The 18513-nt window shown below is 43.2% G+C and overlaps 1 protein-coding gene across 9 annotated transcripts in view; it reads left to right on the forward strand.

Moving 5' to 3' along the window:
* The window catches only part of Lpp (LIM domain containing preferred translocation partner in lipoma), a 590384-nt gene that overhangs the window by 43709 nt on the left and 528162 nt on the right, over positions 1 to 18513 (forward strand). For 3 of the 9 annotated variants that reach the window (XM_031363531.1, XM_031363540.1, XM_031363532.1), the window contains exon 2: positions 17366 to 17467. The exons of 1 other annotated variant lie outside the window; for it this stretch is intronic. The gene's annotated coding sequence lies outside the window, so the exon portion shown is untranslated. Of the gene's footprint in view, positions 1 to 3115; positions 3309 to 8438; positions 8458 to 13404; positions 13471 to 17365; positions 17468 to 18513 lie in introns of those variants that run through there. 5 more of the 9 variants (XM_031363533.1, XM_031363538.1, XM_031363534.1 and 2 more) reach the window with 5 other exon arrangements.

The following is an 18513-nucleotide window of genomic DNA, read 5'->3' on the forward strand; positions in this document are numbered from 1 at the left end:
GTGTGTATGTGTGTGTATGTGTGTGTGTATGTGTGTGTGTATGTGTGTGTATGTGTGTGTGTGTATGTATGTATGTGTGTGTTGGGAGGATGCCTGGTTTCTTTTCTGACTGGCTTCCAGGGTGATGTGAAAAAGGCATGCAGATGTATGGATTGATTTTATAGATAAAGAACCTGTGTTTCAAAAAATGGAAGTGACTTGCCTAGGTTCCCGAGTGAGCTGGCTTAGTACCCCTCCCCCTGAAGTGCCCCTTTAACTGCAGGACTTCAATTGCATCCTGCTCTGGAGTTCAGTGCACATGCCGTGGAGTCAAAATGTGGCATGTATCTAAAGCCTTGAGTTTCAGAGATTCAGAAGACAAACTTTAAGATAAGCCATTCAGAGAATTTGGGACTCAGAGTGTTTTTCTCAAACTAAAACAAACAACAACCAACACCAAAAAAAAAAAAAAAAAAAAAATCCCCAAACAAAAACAAAGTACCTTTGAGAATTTTATACATGTATACAATGAACGATCATGTACACTCTGGTCTCCATTTACTTCTGCCATCTCCCTTTGTACTCCGAAATACTTCTCCGTGATAATCCACTAGGTCCAGTTAGTGACATGTGGGTGGGTGGGACCACACACTGCAGCGCTGGAAAGCTGGGAAACGGCCACCCCCTCCAGCATTATATTTCCTGTCTTTCTTGCGCATTCTCTACTATTGCCAGGGTATATGTTTGGGTTGAACATGTCACCAAGTTTACAAGGGCATGAGGCTATCTGCTTTTCCTTTATGGACTAAGATACAGCTAATTGATAATCATACTGCAGCCTGTGTCATAGCATCCCGTTAGCTAACTCACCAAGCTAACTCGTTGTCATACAGACCATTTGAGGTGGATGGTTTCTCATTTACAGGCGAGAAAACAGAAATTTAAAAAAGTAGAAGACATCAGGACTCTTTTAATGTATATTTCTATTTGCAATAGAACTATACCACTTTCCACTCCTTTTTTCTCTCTCAGTCCCTCTCTGTTACTCTCCTTCAATGTCCCCCCTTTCACAAGTTGATAGTCTCTTTTGCATTGTTTACTATTGTTGCATATGTTGTGTGTATATGGATATATGCATATATATACACATGTTCATATGCATGTGTATTCATATATATGAATTCAATATGTATATACATATGTACATACATAGATAGATATACACACTCATGCATAAACAACCTGTTTTTGTTGGTGATGTGTATATGATTCCATAGCTGGAAATATAAATGGGCATGTTAATGTCTATTGGAGTATTTCACAGGTCCCATCTCTAGAGAAAAACATTACAGGCAACTTGTAACTTCTGGGAGAACATAGGATTATAGGAGTTTTTTTGTTGTTGTTATTTTTGAGACAAGGTTTCTCTGTGTAGCCCTGGCTGTCCTGGAACTTGCTTCTTAGACTAGGCTGTCCTGGAACTCCAGTCTGTCATCTGCCGGGAAAGGCATGTGCTGCAGTGGTCAGTGAACATAGGGTTTTTACCCAGGTTTTCTAATTTGAGAATTCTTTGTCCTGTGCTATGTCATAGCTCTGATTTCCCTCACTTTAAAAGCCAAACATCTCATAGTATTCACTTAAAGGAGAAATTGTGCTGAGAGATGAAAGGTTGAAAATCACTGAGGTAGCCTAACACCTCTTCGTGAAGGCAAAACCCAAAGTGGTTTAGCATAGCTACAAGCTGTGAGGGTCCCAGGGCAGAGATACCCAGCTCTGTAAGTCCTTGACTCCCTGACACTTAGTTGAAAGCATCTCTCTGAACTCACATTCCCATCTTCGTGGGATGTGGTTGTTTCCTTTTTCAAGGAAGTATTTGATCTGCGGAGCTCCCTTTGAGGCCTCAGGAACAGCAGCTGGAGGTTCAGGGTCATTCAGCCCAGAGTGGCTACAGAGCTCTCCAGCTGCCCTGAGCGTAGCAACCTTGAACTGTGTATGTCACTCTGGCTGCATCTTCTCTTTTCATCCTGGTAATCTTGCTTTGACTGGTTTAATTTCTGTCTAAGAAAAAGTGAACTGTTACGGCCTTTATTCTATACCTTCCTGACCCAGCCTTGCCTGTCTAATCCCACATAGCTATTGAGTGTTCACTGTGTGGAAGGTGCCTGGCAACAGGACTGTTATTGTCAAGTCCTTTGGAGGCAGTTATGCTACATAGGGTTATATGCATGTTAGTTATAGGGAACAAATTTCATCTCATAGAAGTGATGTGGCTAGAAGGTGGGCAGTTGGGGGGAGGAGTTAGGGTGCTTTTGGAATTGCAAAGTGTCAAATTTGTACTGTGAACAACCGTGTTAGTTGGCTTCTTGCATCTACTCTCTTTGTGATGTAATTATGTTATTTTGTCTTTATTATTAATTTCCTCTGTAATGTGGGAAGAGAGTGCCTAGCTCACAGGGTTATCATTGCTATTAGATAACATACCACACACACATCTGTGTATATGGAAAACTGCAGTGGAGTTGCTAATGTGAAGTTAGTCTTTATCACATCATAGTTATTACTATTAGTATTCTTCAGTGAGGAGCAAAAGAGCAAAGATATATATATATATATATATATATATATATATATATATATATTTAAAATCTTATCAATGGTGTGATCAGAGCTCTCCTTCTCTGTAACAAAAACAAAGTAAAAACCTCCCTGTTTTAGTTCTGAACAGTTAGCTTTCTTCACTGCTCTGAGATGTCTTTGCTTCTACCCAGCTCTCTGGACCCCCTCACTAATGCCCTGTATGTCCTGTAGACTGACTCTAGCTGACTGCTGTTCCCTAGCATATCTTCTTGCTGTCTACATTGGAATCTCTTATCTACTATTTCCTTCCTACCTTCATGACTGCTGTCTGCTGTAACTGCTTTTAATACCTAGTCCCATGTCTAATCCAGCCACTGGGAGGGAAGCAAGGAATCATAGCCCACTCTCTAATGTGGCATCTTTCTAGCAGGGGAAACAGATGGCATAGTGCCAGTGAGAGAATAATCAGCATCGAGCTGTTTTCTCACCAGCATAGGGATGCATTTCTGGGACTTTACAGCCCCATCACAAATGACGGTGAGTACCTGGCTCTTTGCAGGTCCTGAAGAGAATCCTGACAGCCAGAGTGTTGGAAGAGGCTTGAAAAGAGGCCGCACCCTCAGAGCTGCTTGCGACTCTTCTTGAGGGTGGTCTCTGGCAAGAAGGCCGGTGTGCAAAGGGACCCAGTGTCCTGGTTCACTCTGCTGCTGGCCGCATGCTGCCTCTGGTGCCAGACTCCATGTGGAGGCTCTGTGAGTCGGGCTGGAAGGGTTAACTGGTTGGAACGTCTTATCCTTTTGGTATCTGCAACTTGAAATATCTTGAGCCCTTGATTGATTCATGCTTGGACACTTCCTCAGTGCTCCTCGGTAAATAGTTCCTTACTGTACATTTATTTCCCCACGGGCTTATTGCAGTGAGAGTGGAGCCCGTGTTTCTAACAACTACTCCAAGGAAAACACTGAAGGCCACGTTCCCGGAACCGAGACTCTCAGGAGTCTTCCAGACATCCATCGCTATTACTTCCTTCTTGCTCAGAGTTTGCTTTTAGCTGAAAAGGGAGATTTTTGTCTTGAGCTGCCCTGTAGACACATGTGACTTGGAATTTGAAACCCTGACAGCTGCTGCTGAGCTTTGAGCTGCGAGAGTGAGCAGCATATAGACCTAACCTGTAAAGTACCAACTCATCCTCCTTTAATTCCCAGGGCCTAGTATCTCTTTGTCTTGTGAATGACCTCACTGCTTTGTGTATTTGTAATGGAATGCACAGTCATTTACAAGTAATCACACAATAATCCCTCACACTTTTAGAAGGCCTTACTCTTTTCCAGAGGGCTTTCATTTTCATTATCTCATCTGATCCTTGCAACTGCTCAGAGAGGGAGGCCCAAGTTCCTGCTGTAATCTCTGATTTTCAGGGGTAGAAACCTAGGCTTAGAACAGTTAAACAGTAAGCCACAGGTCGCACAGTGAGTTTAGTTTAGAGTAGAGTCATACCTGGAGACTTGGTCCTCATGTTCCTTTGTCGACTTTCTGCTGCTGTAGCCTTGCGAACTTATATGTGCTGGCTCTGTGCCTTGGCCTTCCTTTTGGCACACTGGGAATTATGTTCTCCCCCAGTGTAGGCAGTCGTGAGTAGAGATTAAGGGAGACTGCCTGGGGTGGCATTTATGTATGGTCGGACACACTAGTCACATGAAGCACTGCCCTTATGTCTCCATGACTCTCAAATTCCAGTAGTGCAGTTGATATTTCTGAGTTGCTCCAACCCTGTGATGGGCATGCTGACCTCGCTGCCCTATATTGTTCTGAGAGTTGTGCTTGCCCCTTTTCATTCAGAAATCATTCTTAATGTTCTTGGGAAGAATTTTGATGTGTGTGTGTGTGTGTGTGTGTGTGTGTGTGTGTGTTACATGTGCATGTTTTTTTGGGTCTGGTGGGACTGGGTTGTGATATTGAAGAACAGGATCTGTATCAGAGTTCATCCATGGAGGATGGATGTGTAGAAAGGCTGGCAGAGGAAATGATGGAGAGGTAGTCTTAAAGGTTGCTTTCTTTAGTTTTACACTGAACTAAAGAAATCCATTCACTGTGCCTACTAGCAGGCCTGTAAGCCCAGGCACTATGAAGACTATAGCATGTGGAGTTCCATTTTAAGGCCTACCTGGGGTATAGAAGTGACTAGAAGCTCATTCTGAGACACTTAGTGGCCCTCTATTTAAAAAAAAAAAGTAAAATGTGGAAAGAAGACTGGAGATTCAGCTCAGTGGTAGAGCTTAGCTTTTCTGAGCTCTCTCTCTCTCTCTCTCTTTCTCTCTCTCTCTCTCTCTCTCTCTCTCTCACACACACACACACACACACATACACACACACACAGACAAACACACAGAGGGGTTGCAGAAGAAGAGACTGGGTTTTGTAGGGTGCTTTTGAGTTCACAGGATAGCAGTGTACATGTTGAATATGTTGCTTAGCATTAACACATTGGAAAATCTGCAGTAGAGTGGATTTCATGTTGGTAACAGTTCATGAAGAGTCAGCAATGTGACTTGGTCAGGGGATTGCACCACTGCTTGTGGACCGAGGTCTTGGATAGCTTTGTTTTTATATACACAGTTACCTACAAGAATTCCAACACAGTGAGATAAGCATTGCTTGACATATGGTCCTAAGGAGCTGAGCAGGGCCAGGAGGTTGAAGGCCAGGAAGTCAGACTTTGGTTCCATATAAGGAAGAACTTTCTTGTGCAAAGATGGAATTAACAGCTGTCTGAAATATGATCTCTGTCTCATGGGAGACCGTGGAGATGCTAAGGGGGACTGATGAACAGTCAGGCATAGTAGGTCAGAGGTTTTCTGTGGCCAAGAGGAAGAAAGAACACATTCACACAGGGAATGAGGTATCCCTTTACTGATAAGGAAATTAACTTGTAGATGTTTTGCAGCAGAGGGTAAATATAAGTCTTCTCTTCTGATTTTCATATTTATCCTGATGTCTCACTGCTTGGACCTTGGTTTTGGAAGTTCCTGGCTCTTCTCTGCGTAGTGTTTTCAGGGAAACATCTTACTTCTCAGCTGAAATGCTCCTGTCCACGCACAAGCAGAAACTGCTCCCAACAGAGCCATTTCCTTTCCTCTCCACCCTCCTGCTCACCCCTGGGAGGGCTGCAGTGTGGGACCTGGTTTCTGAGTTGGGATCTGCTGGGTGGTGGTAGGGGCCTTATCTGGATGCCTATGTGCATCCCTTATCTTTGTGTTCATATCTTATTAAAATATAAAAAATGTATCAAAATAAGCTCAGAGGGTCCGTTTGGACTGAAGAACAAGAAACTGCTTTTTGAGTGTATAGCTGGATAATTTTGGGCTAGCTGTCCATTTTTTGGATAAGGGAATGGGAGCCCGCAGAGCAGAACTGATTTGCATAGCATTGTACAATCAGAAGTGACTGTTCTGGCTTGGAGCTTGGGAACCATTACTCCTTGCCCAGTGCTGTTTGTAGCTAACAATTCCTTGATGTTAGCAGAAGCAGCCTCACAGTGCAGTCCGAAGAGCCTGAGAGTTGGTTATAATTTGGAAAAGGACTCATCTCATTTCAGAATAGCTTTATTAGCAGCAGTAGAACAAGTTCACACAAGACATGGGGCCACCAGAAACCAAAGGTACGGTAGTTGGGGTTGCCTCTCTGAGTGCCCACCTAATCTCATGTCTGTCTTTCATTCTCTCTCTGATTTGTCTTGAGTCACTTTGACCAGATTCATTCCTGATTAGCCTCACAGTTCCAACTTAGTCATCAAAGATTTCACAGGACCTCGGGCTTACAATTAATTTTACAAGCTGTACTATCTGATTTGTCTTTCCCTCCCCTAACACCCATGCTCTGCCAATAGACTGGTTTGACTCTATATTGTGGATCTTGATGTCTGTCTCATTATCAGAATTCATACTAAACCAAGTGGCCAGGAAACTTCCCAGCTCAAAAGTCTGTGGAGAGTTGTTTCAGTGCCTGTGTAACATGGGCTAGATTCCTGGCTCCTGGCATAGTTGCTTCACTGAAAATGATATATATTGTTAGACATGCATTATCACGTATAAGGTATTGATTAGTTCTTTACTCAATTTAACTTAAAAATGTTGGTTGTCTGTAACATTGTACACAGTGCTGTGCTGTGTTAGGACAGTGTCTGTAACATTGTACACAGTGCTGTGCTGTGTTAGGACAGTGTAACGTTGTACACAGTGCTGTGCTGTGTTAGGACAGTGTAACGTTGTACACAGTGCTGTGCTGTGTTAGGACAGTGTCTGTAACGTTGTACACAGTGCTGTGCTGTGTTAGGACACTGAGAGTTATGCTGCATGCTCCCTTCACACCCCACCCTTTCCTTCCTTTCCTTCCCCAGCTGTCACAGGTGCTGTCCCCCTATACCTCTTCTACTTTCATGTCATATATACATAAATAATTTTATGTATCTATTTAAAACCTAGGAACCACAAATGAGAGAAAATATCCACCATTTTCTGAGACTGGAATAATTCAGTTAATATGACCATCACCAGGAGCATCTGTTTTCCTGAAGATGAGATAACTTTCTTCTTTTTAATGAATGCAACCCCTGCCATATATATGTATGTACATATTTATGTGTATGCTCCATTTCCTTTATCTGTGCTGCTGTGTTCCATTTCTCAGTTGTAATACATGTTGTTGTAGTACACATTGATGTTGGAGTATCTCTCTGACATGTTGATTAGAAGCCCTTTGTTAGTAAGTGTCTAGGAGCAGGCTAGTTGAATCATATGGTGGTTTTAAATTTAGCTTTTTGAGGATCCTTTATCCTGATTTTCATAGTTGCTGGACCAGGTATAATCCCACCAGTTTGAGGGTAAGTGTTTGTCCACATCCTTGCCAGCAGACATTGACACTGAGTAACATATTGACTAGAGTGAGGGACCAGGAGTCATTGACACTGAGTGACATACTGACTGGAGTGAGAGGGACCTCAGTGGAGTTCTCATTTGCATTTCTGCTTGGTGGTGTTGAACATCTGATGCTTGGCCAGTGTATTTCATTGTTTGAAAGCTATTTCTGCTTATTGTCAATTGTATTTCACTTTTTGAAAACTATTTCTTCAGCCCATGTATTAGTCTGGTTGTTTAATTTTCTGTTCTTACTTGGTTGAGTTCTTTGTTCATTCTAAATATTAATCTCCTCTCAGATGAGTAGCTATCAAAGATTTTCTTCTATTCTACAGATAGTCTCTTGTGGCACTTTGGACAGTACCAGTCTTCAGGTAGAGTTTAAGCTTTCAAACCATTCCCTTCCTTTTCTGGATTGGGGGCTGTTTCTGAGAACAGGACTGCACACACACACACACACACACACACACACACACACACGCACACGCACATACAGGCACACACACGCACATGTGTGCGTGTGTGTGCGTTAGGAGTAATATTCCACGTGGTGTGTGTGATAGTAGTTGAGAGATCTGTGTCTGTGAGGGTTAATGATTTACTCAGGGTAGGGAGGTCTGCCTTGTGTGGGGCATGTTCTTGAAGTGCCAGAGAGAAGGGAGAGTTTTCTGACATCCTCCAGCCTTCTCCATATATGGAAATGTTTACCCACCACACTCATCTATTGGAAGGGAAGGAGGTGACTCAGGGTTTGGGAGAAGCAGGATTTGAATTCTTGTTTCCAGAAACCAAGTCGAGCCCCTCCCCCGCCTCCTGCCCTTCCCCCTCCATTCCTCTGCCCCTTGTTCTGGAGGCTGAAGAGAGAGTGCCTCAGCTCATTTCACTTCAAGCTCTGGACCACATCCCTGCTGGGATCTGTCCTGGGCTGGCTTGGTGAGAGGGGGTAAGGGCAGTGAAGGCCAGCTGTCTGTGGTGGTGACCTCCTCAAGTGAGTACATCATTATTGCCAGTGACATTTGTGCCAGCGGACCTGGGATGCTGGCATACCCAGGGTGGTGGGAAATATTGTAAGGAATGTTGACTGCCTCAGTGCTGCAGTGCTGCAAGTTTGAGTGGGGAGAGCCACTTTCCCAGGGGAGCAGTTCTCACAGAGAGATTTAGAAATGGGCGCAGCCTGAGGAAAACAAAAACCCCCAAACTATTCAGATATTTGTTCTCACTTGAGGCCTAGCTTGAGTTGGGTAGAAAGATAATTTGGGGGTGTTGTCTGCTTGCTAGGGGTAAAGCCATAAACCAAAAGGGAATGTGTGTGGGAACATGGGGAGGGGCGGTCTTACCCTGCAGGGTCGAGCTGTGGTTGGACTTGAAATGTGACACATTGCTGTGCAGCATTTGTGTGGCCCAGAGTCTGGGATACCTACTGGCTTTCCACGTGTGACTTTGTATAGATATGATGAGTTTTCAGTTCTGCAAGAGCCAGCCGTTGTCTAGTCCATCTTCTGTTTTGTCACAGCATCATAAGGTGCAGGAGGACATGAGAGTGTGGCTTGCTTGTCGAATTTGGTAGGATTTGAACCCAGACTTCTCTCAGTGCATTCCCCTGACAGTATACTCACACTGTTCTCCAAGCAAGGCAGAAGTGGACTTCATAATGAGTGGCCCTGCTCACCTTGGGGGCCCTTGGCTGACGCTGCTGTTGATCTGTGTACTGCTTGGGAAGCACAATGCTCTTTTCTGAATCTTGCCTAGCAAGTGCAGCTATTGACAGCAGATGCTTGGTCTGTGCTGCGCTCTATAGTAACCACTGTGGCCTATCGGTAATTTCCTCATGTTATAAGGCAGATGGTATCCTAGTTTACCTGTGAGAAAAGCAAGGGGTAAGGAATTGTGAGAACCTGCCCAGGTAGGCCCCTTATTGGTCCTTGCATATAGGCTTAGTGACCTGTGTCTGCTTTAGTGCTAAGTCTAGGAGTTAGCCCAAGGCTGGGTTACTTACCCTGAGCTGGTCTGCCAGGGTTCTTCTGTGTCATGTGATTTTTTTTTTTTTTTAATAATTTTATTAAATTGTGTGTGTGTGTGAATGTACACGTGTGTAGGCTACTGGAGAACATCTTGAGATGCTTGTCTTTTTTTTTTTTTTTTGGTCTTTTAAATAGGATCTTTTATTTGCTTGGAACTCACCAAGTAGGCAAGGTTGATCTGACCAATGATTCTAGGGGGTCTGCCTGTCTCTACCTCTCTACTACTTGAATAACAAATGTGTGACACCATGCTTGGCTTTATAAAACCTGGGTCCCTAGGCTTGAACTCAGTACTTTACTGACTAAGCTGTCTTCCTGGTCTTCTAGCTTTGTTGATCATTTTCCTGTTTCTGCTCCTTGCATTGTTCTGTTGTGGGTAGTACGCCAGCGCAGAGTACAGACTGCATAATTAAATGTACAAAGTAGCAAGGGTGTGTTGGGGAGGAGATAAGAAATAAGCAAGGAAGTGAGGGAAGGGCATGGACAAAATGTGGGGGAGGGACTCTTCAGTTCCAACTGAATCTGAGTGACAAGGGCCAGCCAAGTAAAGGAAAGGGCAAGGCAGGGGCGTGATGTGCAAGCAGGTCATGACTGCAGATGCAAAAGCAACATCCAAGAGCTAGGAGGGCTGAGAGGGGTGAGTGCACCATGAGACCCCTGAGCTTGCTTCCAAGTCCCAAGTCCAGGTCTGTTGGTGACCAACCACTGGACTTACATTTTACAATCGGCTTTCTGGCAGCTGTAGGAGGAGTTCCTTGTTATGTGAAGGCAGTAGCAGAAGCACAAAACTTAGAGACTTTTGGTACATTCCACATGAGGGGGTGGGGAGGGCCGGGACTGCTCCAGCGTTGCTGTAGCATGAGATGAGGGAGGGAGAAGTTCAGGAACTGTTTTCAGTAGGATGCAGGAGTGTGATTTCCTTTAGAGAATTGTCAAGTTGAGTGGACCCAGAGCTTCATAAACACACATGAGTGTTATTTTGTGGAGAAGTTATAACAATTGCAGACCTAAGACAGTGAACTCTCCTGTCTTGGAATTCTACTCCCAGCTTTTAGTCAAGCAATTGAGGGTGCAGCAGCTTCTGGCTTCTGATTTCCTGGCTTAGAGCTGTTAGAATACCTCCAAACAAGGCCTTCAGAATGTGTGTCTCCCTTTGCTCTCTCTAGATAATATGTATTATATTATCTGTGTATTTATAATATATATATAAAGTATTCTTTTCCACCAAAAATGTGACACTTTCTGAGTGATTAAACACATTATGTTTTTATTTTCTTCAACACGTGCTAAGTATAAGTTCTATCACTGACCTGTGTCTCTAGTCCTTTTTCACCATGTTTTCTGTCTCTTATTCTTGTACCTTTAGCAGCACACTTTCCATCCTGTAAAGTGGGCCTGCAAGGCCCAGGGATGCCAGAGAGGCTGTTGCATTAAAACCTCTCGTGGCTTGAGGCTGTGGTGAGAAGGCCATTTGCCCGCCTTCTTCACTTGAGCTAAGCTTTCTATTGCCTCGGCCTCTCTGGGCATCCTTTGCATGAGCTGGGCTTTTCAGAAAATACCCTTGTTTTTTCAGTGGAGAGAAAGGTCTCTGACTTGTTAGGGAATTTAGTCAGAATCCCACAGCAAAGCAGCTTCAGAATTCTGTGGAGAAGCTACTTGACTAAGCCCTTACTTACCTCTAGTCCCCAGGCCAGAAGGACCTTGCATGGGTCTCCTGGCTCTGGGAACTCCTTAGCCACCTGCATGACAATTGGCTGAGTATGGACATTTTTCAAAAAACCACTAAACTGATTCAGCGGGCAATCATTCCTGAAGCTTTTTAAATAGTCCTCTTGAAATAGTTTGCAGTCTAAAGTTACGAGGTTTTTCTACAGGGAAAAAAGAAATCAGTTTAACACAATCTCTTAAAAACTATGCTGTGTTTGTGCTCACTCGTTTCTTTGAAAATCTCTTTCCTATTACCCATTCAGTCAACAAACATTTATTGAGTTCTTACTGTATGCCAGGCATTGTGCTAGGTGCTGGGGATTGATTCAGAGATAATTTGGAGGCGTAGGGAAGGGGAGCGGATAATTACAGCACAGTGAGATAAGTGCTATAATAGAGGGATATATAAAGAACTAGAAATAGCACTATGAATAACATCTCCGAACAAATTGCCATCTTTTTTCCTTCTGGATTATTCCCTTATGTATATTGCCCAAAGTGGGATTACTGGGTCATTTAAAAGATGAAAACAATTTGGCACAAAAAGATGTAATGGCTTGCCTGGGGAATACAGCTCAATTTTCAGCAGGAGAAAAAACTGTTGACAACTCCAGATTTAGACCACTTCTCCAGGAGGACTGGGCAGCTTTCATACTGCATTATCAACGTGGTGCCTTCTGCGGGGCAGCACCTGTGCTGAACATGTCAGTTTACATGTACAAAGCATGTATTCATCTTAGCCTCATGGATTAGCTGCTGTCATAGTAACCTGGCTTCAGGAATGTCATTTCTAATACCCTGTGTCCTTGTTAAAAGGAAGTGACTTGGGGAAGCTCTGCAGTTAAGAACTGGAACGACCCAGGAGTGGAGGACAGTGTGTTTGACTCTGATTCCCACCCTACTCCCCATGCCCTGTTCAGGAAGCCTGAGAGCTTATGCTTCAGCTGGGGTCTGAAATTTACTAGTAGCTTTTTTTCAAGGTCAGGATGTATAGAAGAGACAAAGATGTTCTCACCCCTAACGTCAACACTGTGTACAGCTTATTTCTGTATGCTGGCTCAAAGAAACCTGAGGGCCTATCTTGTTTCCTGGCCCAGATTCCAAAAGACTTATTTGGTTGGCCCCTGCTTTGGAACGTGAAATCCCAAGGAACTCTGAAATTATGCCGTGCTTCCCTTTGGTGTGTACGATTGTTCTAGTAGTCAGAGTTGTAAGCAAGACTCCTGTCCCTTGTATGGAGGGGCTCTCATCACCATAACCAAGTATGTGTCCACCATAGATATCCTCCATACCCCTGCTCACTTAGCACAGTCTCTGCCTCTCCCCACATACCCTGCATTCACTCAGCTCTGTGCTTCTGCTCACGCCGTTCCTTTAGTCTGAGATGACCTCACTTCTCTCTGTAGACTCCTGTTGACCTATAGAAGAGCTAATCTCAGTCACCATCTGCTCCCCACCACCACCTCCTTTGCCCTAGAAGACGGTTCTGTTGTGGTAACCTGCATCAGTTAGCCGGTAGACAGCAGAGTGTGTGTGATCGTGCTTACAAACATGATCCAGGTTTGGCTCCTGTTTGTGGTACTTCCTAGCGGTCGGCTGAGGTGCATAACTGAGTTTCTTTTCTATCACATGGGTATAAATAAATGATCACCCCATGTCATAGTGTGTTCTGGGACTTGTACCTCAGTATCTGCTTTTTCCTCAGTTCTTGACCTTTACTATATTTATTGTATCTCCTTTTTCCGAAGCTCTTTAAGGGCAGAGAGAGTATTTCATTTTCCTGCATCCGTGGATGTACAGAATTGTGACCAGGGCTTCTTTAAAGGAAAGAGCAATTTCACATGTCTTAAATGATCACGTCAGGCAGGTTAGGGTGGTGTTAACTGAAGGGTCCACTCTGTAGTGCTAGGTTGCCAGGAAAGGAGCTTTGGTATCTTTCCTGGGTACCATGAGGTTGTGTCATGGGTTGCTCAGCATACGCAGAAATGAGCACACTGGACTCTGCTTGAGAGTCAGGGAAGAGTGTGGATGGAGCTGGTCTCAGCTCATCGGGAGCTGTCTCTCATGAGAGAGTGGAGGTCTTGGCTTGGGTTATGAAACCTAGTTTATTTCGTGTAAGAGTTGCAGACTTAGAAGAAAGATGCAGTGAAGCTGTAGGTTCGGGTCTACTTGAGATCCATCTTTTCCTCTGGTCACATCCCTTATAGGCTCATACCTTGCTGTTATGGACGGTTGACTATGGAAGAGGATCCTTTATTTAAGTGACGGCTGAGGTATTTAACTTTTTTTTCTTGTGTCATTTCCCCAAATGCAGCCCCCTCCCCAGTATTCTTACAATTTAAGCACTTTAGGCCAGGATATCAAGTTCTCCCTGTTCTTGCTGTAACATCCCCCTCCAGCTTTTTGTCCCTCTCTATCCAGTTAGCTCTGTGCCTCTAGCCTCATTAGGGTCTCTGAGAGTACTCTGAGGTCATCCTTAAGGCTGATGTTTGCTCATTGGTCCCCTGTGCTCACTAGTCCCCTGTGCCCACTGGCCCCCTGTGCCCACTGGCCCCCTGTGCCCACTGGTTCCCTGTGCCTACTGGTTCCCTGAGTCCATTGTTACCTTGTGCCCGGTCTCTTTCTTCATATGTGGAAATCCTCTTGGGTTTCCAGGTTTACTTGGGAAGCCACTCCCTCTGCAGAGGACTTCCAGACCTCAGCAGAACATGTCATGGACTTGCTTTTGCAGTCTCGTCACCCTCTTGGGTACTCTAGCATTCCCACAGGGAGATTGTAAGTTCCTTGGGGCATGTCTACCCATCTCAGCATCTTATGACTGCAGGGAATATACCATCATGTCAGCTAGCAGCTATGCCTGGGCTCCCAGAAGTCAGTGCCAGGCTTACTCAGAAATCGTTTCATCAAGAGCACAGCCATTGAGACTCTGCTTTAGAACTGATCCGATGGCATTTAGTGACTAGCCTTCCTCAGGCCATTATGTTCTGGACACCTATAGGGGATCACTAATGCCAGGCCTCTGAGCTTTTCTTTAAGAACTTAACCTCAAGGTAGAATAGACAACAGATTTGCAGGTTTCTTACATAAATATTTTTTTTTCTTTTTAAAATGAAGCCATTATTTTTATACCAAAGCAATCTGAAGTGTGAAAATGGCAGGTTTTTTTTTAAAGGTATATTTCTGCCCTGAGAAGTAGAATAAATGTCTATATTCTATTTGTGACTGTAATTAATAAAACCCTTGTCATATGGTTTGGGTTTTGAAGACTTTGGTTCTAGACTGGGACTATTAGCCCCCAAATATTTGATGTGCATTCCAGTCCTCAGGTTCCTTTGTGTCTAAGTAGGAACTCTTTCTCAGTGATGATGGAGAGTTTAAATAAGATTTTGCAAGTGAGGCTGATTAATGTGTAATTAACAATTAGGTTTGGAAATATTTTTTAAATTATCATTTTCAAAGAGTTTGCATTAGAAAGAAAACACATGTAAAGTGTCCATGTATTTTATTTTTGAAAAGGATAACATAAGTGCATTTAGTTTGAAGGAACATCACATATCATAGAGGAAAAAAATGGTTTATATTGTTTTGAATAAATTATATCTTTAGAGCCATGGTCCTTGGGAATTTATAGAAATTTTGGAAAGAGGTGATCTTTGCACCATGTGTGGTCTCTCTCTGTCCTACATCTGCAGCATTCCAGGAAATGTTTGTCCACACCCTCACCAGCAGGTGGGATCTGCCAGCCCTAAGTTACTCACAGGAAACTTGAGCTTGGAGAGGTTAAAATCATTTACACAAGACTTGGATTTAGGACTGGGCTCCTGATGGATTTTAGAAACCCCTGTATTTGCACACATGCCATGGCCTGCCTGGCCTTGTTTATTCTCTGTCTTCTTTCTCCGTGGTAGCTGCTGCTTTGGGGCCAGATAAAGCAATGGGACTCTGCAGTCACAAAGCCTCTTAGGCTGTCCGATGAGTCTCCACGAGTTTCTTGTAATTGTTCTCTGCTTCTTCAAACCTGTTCTTCAGTCTCCCCTTTTCTTCCTCCCTTTCGGGGAGACATTTGGCATTTCCAGTTTAGAAATCAGGGGGCTATATGAAGAGGGATCCATATTTTCTTTTTTCTTTCTTTTTTTTTTTTTTTTTTTTTTTTTTTTTTTTTTTTTTTTTTTTTTTTTTTTTTTTTTTTTTTTGGTGTTTTCGAGACAGGGTTTCTCTCTGTAGCCTTGGCTGTCCTGGAACTCACTCTGTAGACCAGGCTGGCCTCGAACTTAGAAATCCGCCTGCCTCTGCCTCCCAAGTGCTGGGATTAAAGGTATGCACTACCACTGCCCGGCACATATTTTCTTTTAAAAAGTATAAGGGGCAGGTCAGATTCATTGAGGATTTCTCACCATCTTTGGGAATCTAGAAGACAGCACGTGAAAGAGATATGTGCAAAGGCTGGAAACTGGGAGCTGTGAGGGGTTTCAGGGAGAGCTTCAGGCCAAGCCTTCTTTCTCTCCCAGAGGGCTTTAGTGCCTTCACTGTAAGGGTGTGGGTACTGTTAGTGATATCTAAGGTTTAAAATTCTCCAGGGCTTGAGGTTTCCTCAGCTGTCGATTTCTGCCGAGCTGCATATTCCTGCAGCTGTTTCTCTGATGCCTTTCAATCTTTACATTTAATCTATTCAACAATATATAATTTTTTAAAGGGAAGCTCTTATAGACACTTCTGAAATATAAGGGTGAAGGGAATAAAAGGATGTTAAAAAATAGAAAACAACCAATTAAATAGTATATAGCATATAATTCTCCTTGGAAACTTACTGTGAAATTGAGGAGCACTTTAACAACTGGTAATTTAAATTGCATTTGAACCCTGCTAATGGTTTGTTTGCATGGGAGCTTCAATCATTTCCCAGCCGTTCTGTAGAAAAGCTGCTTGCTCTCTTTATGGCAAAGAAGAAAGGAGAAGTTGACTGTGGGAAAGGGAGGCCCCTTCCATGGGCACATGGGGAGAAGCTACAGAGTGGATGTAACTCCCCAGGGACAAGGGGGGACAGCTGTGACTTTTAGCAAGGCTTAGACATCTGAGAAGTTGTGTTTCTTTCCCCAGCCCTGCCCCTTGCTCTGCATAAGGGAACTTTGATTTTATGGCGTTTTGGGTTTGGATTTTTTGTATTAGATTGTACTGTCCACAATTCTAAAGTTGGCCTCTTATCTGTCAGTTTCTCTGAACACTTGAAATCGTACCTCCAGTGAAAATGATTTTTGAGATTTCCGATCTTCTGAAGACTACAAACTAACTTATGGAAATGAATTGCTTCAGTGGTCTCATCTCATTAAACTCCATTTTTGCTATGGAATTCCTTTTTATTACTGGGGTATGCTAGAGCTTATAACACAAGGCAAATCCCTGTCTTAGTCTGTGTACCCTGTTAAAGATGCGCATAACTAGATCTAGTGGATCAAGTCCTAAATCCCTTGAAACTAATGATGGTTTCTTGGATGGCCACTTCCCCACCCTGGTGCCCAGGTCATCTTATTGAGGAAGAATTAGGGAAGTCACTTTATTTTATTTTATTTTTATTTTTATTTTTATTCATTTTTTAACCTAACTAAGTTTATACACGGATGGGATGATAGATACCATGGACATGAAGCAATCACATGTTTAGTTAGAAAATGCTCAAAGATAATATGAGAACAAGGGTGTAGTTTTTATTTATGTTTATCATGGACAAGTTTTATAATAGGCCACTGCCCTGGAGTTTACTTTGCATAATTCCAAGAGAAGAGCCATAGTTTTCAGTGGTATGTCTGTGTTGAGGAGTTACCAAGGAGTAATAAGATTTTGAAGTAGTTCACATATTACAGGTAAGGAAATTGAAATTCAGAGGGCCACTAAGTCATCTTTCTTTTTCTTCCACAATTGCCTCTGTTGGACCTATCTTGTACTTGCAGTATTTAGATGAGGCTTTTTCCCATGGTGCTGAGATCTGAAGGGTGAGAATATTCTCTTTCCCCTTCTTTTGAGACAGACTTATGAAACAAAAAGTACCTGGTACGGACTGACGGTTTGGGAGGTCTAGAAGGCAGTCAGACATTGTGCAGTATGGCCTAACCTAGGAAGTACTGAGGGTGCTCTGAACCTATAGACTCAAACCTTTCTCTCTGTTTTCCACAGGTAGGAACACAGGCTCAGAAGTAGAGAGAGCGAGCCAGGTGCTTCTGCTCTTGTTGCTGTTCACCGTCCCCTCACTGGAGGGAAGACATTGTTACTCGGTTGGTGAGTCCTGCCTGAAATACGATTTTTTTTTTGATAACAATATGCATGGTTTAATCAATTTTAGAAATAATGGATGCTGGTAACAAGAATTGAGAACTGGAGAACTCTGAAGTGTTTATCATCATCATCATTAATATAATTTTGAATTGTTTTTGTGGCAATAAGCTAGATGGCATAATGCCAGTAGAATATGTGGCAAAGCAAAGGTGGCTTCACTTCTTGCAAGGTGGTATGCAGAGAAAATGGAGGAAAACTCAGTGGCAGTTCTTTCATCTCCCAGTAACTGTCCGACTCCCTTTTCCTCCTTTGGTAAGAAGTGAGGTGTTACTGAAATTGAAAGGCTGAAATTCAGGCTGTTTCCTGAAGATGACAGGGAACACTGATTGCATTTGGAAAGGAAGAAATCAAAGTAATTAGATGTTTCTTTCTTCCTTCCTTCCTTTCTTTCTTCCTTCTTTCCCTTCCTTCCTTCCTTCCTTCCTTCCTTCCTTCCTTTCTTTCTTTCTTTCTTTCTTTCTTTCTTTCTTTCTTTCTTTCTTTCTTTCTTTCTTTCTTTTAAACAAAGGAGGGACCTAATGAGGGGCAGGGAAAAGTCCCATGTTGACACAGTCTTGATCAAAGCTTTCTTTCTTCCTTTCTTTTTTTCTTTCTTTCTTTCTTTCTTTCTTTCTTTCTTTCTTTCTTTCTTTCTTTCTTAAGATTTATTTATTTTATGCATATGAATACACTGTAGTTGTCTTCAGACGCACCAGAAGAGGGCATCAGATTCCATTACAGATGGTTGTGAGCCACCAACCATGTGGTTGCTGGGAATTGAACTCAGGACCTCTGGAAGAGCAGTCAGTGCTCTTAACCTCTGAGCCATCTTTCCAGCCCTAGATGTTTCTTGCTTATTCCTTCTGTGTAGTGTCCCTTTTACAACCTCTTTTTATTCTCCCATCAACCTTTGGAGGTGGAGAGGGCTATCAGCCATGCAGAGGGTGGGAGCCTTTGTTTTAATGACCTGCTAGCTCTCCATTGCAAATTGAATGTGAATGTTGTTGCTG

This window comes from Mastomys coucha, unplaced genomic scaffold (genome assembly GCF_008632895.1).
Source record: "Mastomys coucha isolate ucsf_1 unplaced genomic scaffold, UCSF_Mcou_1 pScaffold12, whole genome shotgun sequence".
Classification (NCBI taxonomy): domain Eukaryota; kingdom Metazoa; phylum Chordata; class Mammalia; order Rodentia; family Muridae; genus Mastomys; species Mastomys coucha.